The 8,198-nt window shown below is 48.5% G+C and overlaps 1 long non-coding RNA gene across 1 annotated transcript; it reads left to right on the top strand.

Annotated features, from left to right (window-relative positions):
- Window positions 1-516: 516 nt before the first annotated feature.
- On the top strand, window positions 517-5,079 carry LOC131482788 (uncharacterized). The gene is made up of 3 exons (XR_009247283.1): window positions 517-654; window positions 4,592-4,749; window positions 4,892-5,079. It is a non-coding gene; the product is annotated as an uncharacterized LOC131482788 (long non-coding RNA).
- The last annotated feature ends 3,119 nt before the right edge of the window (window positions 5,080-8,198 follow it).

Raw genomic sequence — 8,198 nt, 5'->3', positions numbered from 1 at the left:
GTGGGGGGCCTGGGGCGCCGCCTGGGACACTTGGGGCACCAGCTGTCCGGCCCGGGCGGAGGGCCCAGCTTCCGCTTGCTCTTGGCATTCCTGCCCGCCCGCCATAGAGTGCGGATGGGGGCCGGACACTGGCATTCCTTCTCCTCCCACTTCCTCCAGCCAAGGATGTTCAGCCATGACGGACAGGGACTCTACAGGCATGTTTTATGTTGGCCTTTTTTTGGTTGCTGGAATTGCTGTTTGTGCTGTTGTTTGGTGTAGCTATTTTTATTTTCGGTGTTATGGCCACAGCAGAGCGAGAAGGGAACTATCCAGGAATGCAGAAAAAGCGAGGTAAGACCGGCAGGCCAGACTGGGGGAGGGGAAGGACAGGAAAGGCCTGCAGATGGGGGACGGATATTGGTGTTACTCTGCTTGGTACTTCCACTTTCTCTTTCCAATTTTGGCGGCCTCCACGACTGACGCAGTGTGTTGCCTTCGGTGCGGTGAGGGGCCTAGCACCATGTTTTATGTTTTCCTGTTTCTTCTTTGTGCTGGTGTTTGTGTTGCTACTTTTGGTACTCTTTGGGGCTGCTATTTTTGTGTTCTTTTTTGTGCCCGCCACTATGAGCAATGGAAAGAGAGGCGGGAACAAAGCAGGAACAAAGAAGCAAGGTAAGACCGGCAGGCAGGCCGGGCAGTGGACAGGGAAGGACCGGAATGGTAGGGGGAGGCCGGGGACGGCTGGGCGAGGACAGCGGAGGCCGGGGACGGCGGAGGCCGGGGACAGCGGAGGCCAGGGACGGCTGGGCGAGGACAGCGGAGGCCGGGGACAGCGGAGGCCGGGGACGGCTGGGCGAGGCCGAGGAAGGACGGAAGAGGATGGGCAAGGATGGGCAAGGATGGGGGAGGATGATGGTGCAGCGGGTGGAGAAACTGGAGGGAAAAAAAAGCACAGAAAAAAGCTGGTGCTCCACAGCGGCATCAGCCAGCTGGGCTGTGCACGTTTTTTGGCAGCGGGAAATTTTCTTTTTTTATTTTAAGCCTAATATTTTTTTATTTCAAAGCTTTTTAATTTACAAGGCAAAAGGCTTCCAAATATTATGACATTGTACCTATATTTAATTTTTTTCGGATCTTTTTCTGTTCTTTTTTATAATAAAAACACATTAAGTTTTAGTTGAAGTATTTGCGACAGTGCCTACTTTACGTGGTTAAAGAATTTTTATTAAAGATAATTTTGAATTAGTATTGGCGGATACATTTGAAAAATTGTGAACTATTTTAGGAGTTACCTAGATTCATCTTTAAATTTCATCCACGGATGCCTACTAAAACCATATAATAATGGCAACAAGTTTCAACTTAGTAATTGTTGTTCTTCCTTTTTCCTGTATACAGCAATTGAACATTTTTCCACCATGAAATTTTCTGATTTTGATCATTCACAGAAAGCTTTAATCAATGGAATGGTGCCTTACTTTCCTTATAGCTGATTACTGTTACTGACTTGAAGCATGGTTTATTTGACTTTTAGACCATCTTTTTCTCTGGACATTGATGCCTGTATAATCAGACAGAGCTCAGGCATCTTGGTGATGAATTTGGATGCTGTGCATGCCCGTGAAACACTGCTAAGAAGATTCTTCAAAATGTTTCCCATAGTTGCTTGTTTTTTCTTTTACATGACAAGCATTGTGCATACTATTTCCTTGTAGGATACAGATTTCTGACATTTGATTTCTGAAGTTTAGGATCTTGGCATTATAGAATGAAAGACCATGAGCACAAAGTCTTCAACTATGGGCTAAACGGTTTAACATCCCTTGAGCCCACAAAATGTACTATTAATAATATAACTATTAATACTTAAGGCTTTTCTTAAGAACCTTGAAATCTCTTCCACGATATGGGTCTGTGGTGGCTCTTATACACAGTGAACTATGGACAATTATGGAACTGTATCATAAAATAATTATTTAAAAGGCTTGTTTTTACAGAAAAAATGGTTGCAAATCTTATTTAGGTTTTTAGTCTTTATTATAAATGCAATATATGGATTAGCCCATAGTGAGACTTACACTAAAGTTTTGATTAATTTTGGATTTTAAGTTATATAAAATATTTGTCATTTTTAATTGAAATGGGTTGGTTAATAAAGTGTTAGTAAATCAAAAGGAAAAAAAGAGATAGACCAAAATGTCTTTTCAAAAACAGACAATATTCCTGGAACTGTACCTGTGAACTGCCTGGAATCTATTTTTGTGTTGATATCACAACATGAGAATTGATGGGAATTGCTATTACATTGAAAATCAAATGTATTATTTAAAATTAATGTAAAACAATATCTAAACAAAAAAGTATAGCAAAATAGGAAGACAATGTAAAATTTGTAATATTTTATTGACAGAAAGTGAGTTCAGCCAAGACTACACAGAAAGTCCGATTAAGTAGAATTATGTTGTAAGAAAGCAATTGTGCATTTAATTTGTGCTGATAACAGGGCTCCCTCCTTGTATCAGGACATTAAAATTAGGAAAGGTACATGAAAGGTACATGACAATAGAACAAATTTTAACTAAAGATGGTTTTATTTCCTGTGGAAATAAGGTCTGAAAGTCTCGAGACAGTGTATGTTATTCAAAAATTAAATAAGAAAATTTGAGTTAGATTACGTTGGGTCTTAGTCTCTTGAAATTCTGAATAGGAAATTAGTTTCAGCACTACTTTGATTTGAAGTTACAAAAGATGTGCATAGATATTAATCCACTTTGTCTCAGCTGTTTTATGTGGACCCTTCAAAAAGTGCATGACAAAATGGAATTCTAAGGTAAGTCTTTTGCTTTTTTTTTTTTTTTAATTACATTTCATTTTATGACACAGTTTCATAGGCTCTGGGATTCTCCCAACCCCTCACCAAATCCTCCCCACATGGTGGATTCCTCCACCCTGTTGCAGTATTACAGTTCAAATTCAGTCATGATTCTTTCATTGCAAACATGTATCATGCATAGTGTCCAGCAACTTATTGTCCAGGTAAATTCAACGGTTTGAATTTTCACACCAGAGATGGGTGTGAAGGTAGAGCTGGCAGAATATCTTCCCAATCAATTAAAAGCCACAGCATAAAATTGTTGAATTTACAACATCATGGAGTTAATTGACATGTATTGAGTAACCAGTATGTTAGAAAATGCAAGTTCTTAACCACATCCTATGACTACTTCATCGACATTTCCATTTTAGTTTATACACGACCGCCTTCTATTATTCTGCTGTCTCGAGTCTGTTTTCATTTTTGTATTTAGCTGTTTATAGTGTTGACACATAATTTTGCTGAACTTGGCAGATTGTAGGGTAGTCTAAACTGGCTTATAACTCTAACAAGGCATATGTCAACAGTTTAGGTGCAGAGCAGTGAGGAGGGGTGTGTAGAGAAATCTTCAGTACCCTAGTGAGGAGTAACTAATCTTTGTGTCCCACCTAGTAAGGTATATGTGAATCCACGCTGACCATTTGCTGTCTGGTTCTAAGCTTTCCTTATTGTTCTCTGTCTGTCTATCCTATTTTTTTTTTTTTTTTTTTTTTTTTTTTACTGGGGGCCTCCAGAGCAACCCTGATGGTCATTGCAAGAGGGGATGGGGATCCAAAGTTGGAACCAAGTAAAGACCAGAGAGAGCTCCCCTCCCAAGTCCTGAAGGGAGTTTACTCTTCTTCTGTTTCTGAGGTCCGCTCAGGGATCCTGGCTATTGTTCCAATGTCATTGGATCCTGTGAAGAAGGATCTGGGCGTCTTCCATCCCTTGTGGGAGATCTGAAAGGGAGTGGATTACCTCAGAGTTCTTGGCCTACAAGGGCAGTCCAATTCCCTGTGGTCTCCTTGGCAATTGGGATATAGGCCTTGCTGCCCATACTGATAGTCCTTGGTGAGGATCTGGGGTTTGCTTTAATTTTGATGTTAACAGAACATTTATTTGATCACTCCTCCTGTTGAAACATTCATGCTTTTGAAGAAAGCCCTCAGAAATATTATTTCCCTTCTTACTAGATGTATGGATTAATATTTCAGAAAATTTATTTGTTTTTATTGAAAAGGCGGATATACAGGGAGGAGGAGAGTCAGAGAGGAAGATCTTCCATCCAATTGTTCACGCCCCAAGTGGCCGCAATGGTTGGAGTTGAGCCAGTCTGAAGCCAGGAACCAGGAGCTCTTCCAAGTCTCCCACACGGGTGCAGAGTCCCAAAGCTTCAGGTCATCCTTAACTGCCTTCCCAGGCCACAAGCAGGGAGCTGGATGAGAAATGGGGCCACTGGGATTAGAACTGGCACCCTTACGGGATCGGGTGTGTGCAAGGCGAGGACTTATAACCACTATGCTATCACACCAGGCCTGGTGCCGGGAAATTTGCAAAGAAATCAAAAAGCCTGTTTAATGTGGGAGATTGTCAAATTGTGTATTCCTTTTTATGCATGAAATTATCAAATTGCGTATAGGCATAAAGCGCTTTTTGTAGGAGGAGGGAGGGAGGGTCACAGACGGCTTCATGAATGTCTTTCTGTGGCACAGACAGAGCTGAGGCCTCATGGAGACTGATACCTATTTTCTCCAGGAGAGCAGAGCCATGGTACATAAACACACCATCCTACGTAAACATAGGAGGAGGAGGTGGAGAAAGACCACAAGAATCGGGAGGAAGAGCTGGATCGGCACGAGGACGTGGTCCTCCTCCAGAAGCTGGCGGACCACAGGGAGGTGGAAGGACAGGAGGTGGGGCAGAAGAAGGTACAAGACCACGAGCAGCAGGAGGTGGAAGACCACAGGGGGAGCAGGAGGTGGAGAAGCATGTGCAGGACCTTGCTGTGAGAAACAGAGCTGAGGTCTCCTTACTAATGCTGCATCCTCTCTCCAGGTGTGCGTTTGGGGTTTCCTTCGTCCACACCACAAGGAGCAGGACATGGAGGACAACAAGGAGGAGGCAGAGGACTAAGAAGAGCAAGAGGTAGAGGACAACAAGGAGGAGGAGCAGGAGTTGGAGGACCTTGCTGTGGGAAATACAGCGGAGGCCTCCTTAACAATGATGCGTCTTCTCTCTGCAGGTGTGTGGGGCATTCCTTCGTCCACACGAGAAGAGGAGGTGACATCAGAGCAAGTGTTGACTTCCCACTGTCGAGGAGCAGAACGTGGAGAACCGGGAGGAGGAGGAGGAGGTGTAGCAGGAGGAGATGACAGAGACATTCAAGAACCTACTGTTGACAAAAGAGAAGCAGAAGGTGGAGGTGGAGGACATGCAGGAGACGAGGTGGAAACGAACGTGCTGCTTGACCCTGCTGAGGTACGTCACTGAAGGCGCTACCCAAGAGCCACTGTGCACTGCTCGTAAGTAGAAGTGCCTGCTTGCAGACTGAATGTGGGTAGGAAGAAGGAGGGAGAGGGGAGAGTTCACAGAACATCTCCTGAATCCTAAGGAATGATGGCTAAATTCCTGAATCCTTAACTCATGAATTTGCCGTGGGAAATAGAGCTGAAGCCTGATTTACAAGGCCGCGTCCTCTCCGCAGGAGTGTGGGAGAGCTTTCATTCGTCCACACAAGAAGAAGGAGCATCACAGCTGGTGAACCCATCGGACTACCTGGACCGTCCATTCACATGAGTCCACGTGTTAATAAAGCTCTGTTTGTGTGAGATCCTAACAAGTCTGGAGTCTCCTCCCTCCCAACTACCTCATAATGAGGAATCCTCACAGACATCCCCTTAAACACACATACCTCATACAGACAGACACCAAGGCTGCCAGGCGGATCTGTGAGAGCCAGGAGCTCTTATGGATCTCCCACACGGGTGCAGGGGCCCAAGGCTTTGGGCCGTCTCAGCTGCTTTTCCAGGCCACAAGCAAGGAGCTGGATGAGAAGTGTGGCCAAAGGGATTAGAACCGGTGCCTGTATGGGATCCTGGAGCATCCAAGGAAGGACTTTACTGCTAGGCCACGACTTGAGTAGCTGGCACCATGCAGATCCCAGCCCCGGGGACACAACAGCTCAAGCCCTGTACCCGGGGCTCCAGCCCGTCCTTGCTGATTTGACCAGGAGCAACCTCACACATGGATGTGTTTGTACACGTGTAGGTCAGGTGTCTGTCTGCAAACCATGGCCAACCGGGGGGACATGACCTGGATGGCCACCAGGCATGGCCTCAGGTGTGGTGGCGGCCTGCACCCCTGTGCTGTAGAGGGAACTGGAGGTTACTGAATGACCAGAGGCCAGCTGAGGGGAGGGACCCCCGGGGACAGAGCAGGGCCTCAGACCACCCAGCTGTGCCAGTCCCAGCCCCAGGCCCCGGGGATGCCGCCCTGTCCCACGGTTAGGGCTGGACGTCACACACCCCTGCCTTCCCCCCCCCCCCCGCCCCCGTGTCTGTCGGCAGCTCTTCTGCACACCCACCTGCTGCCAGGAGGGGGTGCACTCCCTGTGCCTCCTCTTGGGTGCTGAGGTGGGCCCCTTCCAGAGTCATCAGGCAAGAGGGGGAGGGGGCTTGCTCTCAGGGTTCTCATTGTGACTGGATAACACAGGCCCTGACCCCTCCCCAAATAAGCATCCTGGATCAAGACCCAGAACAGTTTGAACTGCCCCCGCCCCACCCCCCAAGCCAGGTCTCAGGTCTCTAGGCCTGGGCTGCCAAGGAGTCCAGTCCCTGAGGGACCCCAAGAGTGGACAAGCTCCCCACCCCACCCCACCAGCCTGGGGCCTGGGGGCAACCGAGTGGGCTGGGGCCTGCATCAGACCCAAAGCCAACCTGATACACCCAGGTATCACCCGGGCGCTGCTGGGGACAGGGTGGGCTGAGACTCTCACCTGGAGGGCCCCACCATGGCCACTTCCTCTGGCACACGGGGACACCTGCCTGGCAGGATAAAGGAATCCAAACCCAGGCTAACACACCCGAATGGTCACAGGCTTGGGAGTGCGTGTCTCCGCATCTCTGACCACACGCACAACTCCGCTTCAATACCAACTGGGGGGCCCGGGTGGGGCACCTCCCTTTATGCTGTGGAGTGTTTGCCGACGATGGAGAAGCTAAGCCGTAGGACGGGGTAAGACAGCGGACTGAACCACTTTATCACAGAAATGCTTGGCCCCTAAGCCTAACACATCCTTAAGGTTCACTAGCCAGAGAATGCCACGCCTCTCAACAGCCGCCCCGTCCACGCACCATCACAGCACGTCTCCCTCCTGAGGCTGGGCTTTGCGCCACGGTCGAAGTCCCGAGAACTTCCCCGGGCTGCTGACAAGAGTCACAGCTGAGACTTCACTTGTAGTCTCATCAGAACCTGGGTTCCACCACAATGAGATGCCATTCATGGCTACCAAAACAAAGCCTTTTCTCTCTGTAAAACCTGCCTTTCATATAAAAAAATCAATGGATTTTTAGGGGGAAAAGGGACTTACCTATTGTCTTAGAGGTGCAAAAGGGTCCCCAGGATAGGGATGCAGAGGCTAAATGTCACCAGGCATGCTTCACAGGATCCATCTCAAAACCTCCAGCTTCTGTCCCCATACCTTCCTGCCTGTCTCATGACAGCCACGCTGTAGGCTCAGTACTGACAGTCATGGGACAGATGACCACACTAAGGTTGCCTGCCCTGGCTGGGACTGCACGCATGGTTAAGCCAGGAGCCAGGAACTCAATGGAACTGTCTCACGGGGGCAGCAGGCACCCCATGACCTGGACCATCCCTGTGGCCTGCCAGAGTCAGCCTCAGCCGGAAGCTGGAACCTGGGGCTGAAGCCGGCTATGCAACCCAGACGCTCCCTAGACTGACACCTGCTAGGCTACAGGCCTGCTCCCAACACGCGGCTGGAGCAGGCCTGCAATCGGACCGCCAGAGGCCCAGGTTCAGGAAGGACAGGTGCAAGAGGCAGGACACCTATGTGGGTCTTCCTGGTCTCATCCCAGTGTTAGCCCCACCCCTCCTACTTCCCACAAGTGTATCTCTAAGCAACACTAACCCACTGGCCCACTTGCAAATTCCCTAGCCCCTGCCCCACCCATCCTACCCTTACCAGAGGTGACAGCAAGGATGAGGGCACCAGGAGGACACCTCCCCCCACACATGCCCACATCGCTTCCTTCAAAGCTGCTCCAGGTGGCAACATACAGGTAACCCAGGCAATGGGTGGGTGATAGGAGGAGGGGACCAGTGTGGAGCTTCAGGCTTCTGC

This window comes from Ochotona princeps, chromosome 20 (genome assembly GCF_030435755.1).
Source record: "Ochotona princeps isolate mOchPri1 chromosome 20, mOchPri1.hap1, whole genome shotgun sequence".
Taxonomy (NCBI): Eukaryota; Metazoa; Chordata; class Mammalia; order Lagomorpha; family Ochotonidae; genus Ochotona; species Ochotona princeps.
Note: the sequence above shows the minus strand (reverse complement) of the source record. Positions and strands in the feature narration are given on the sequence as shown.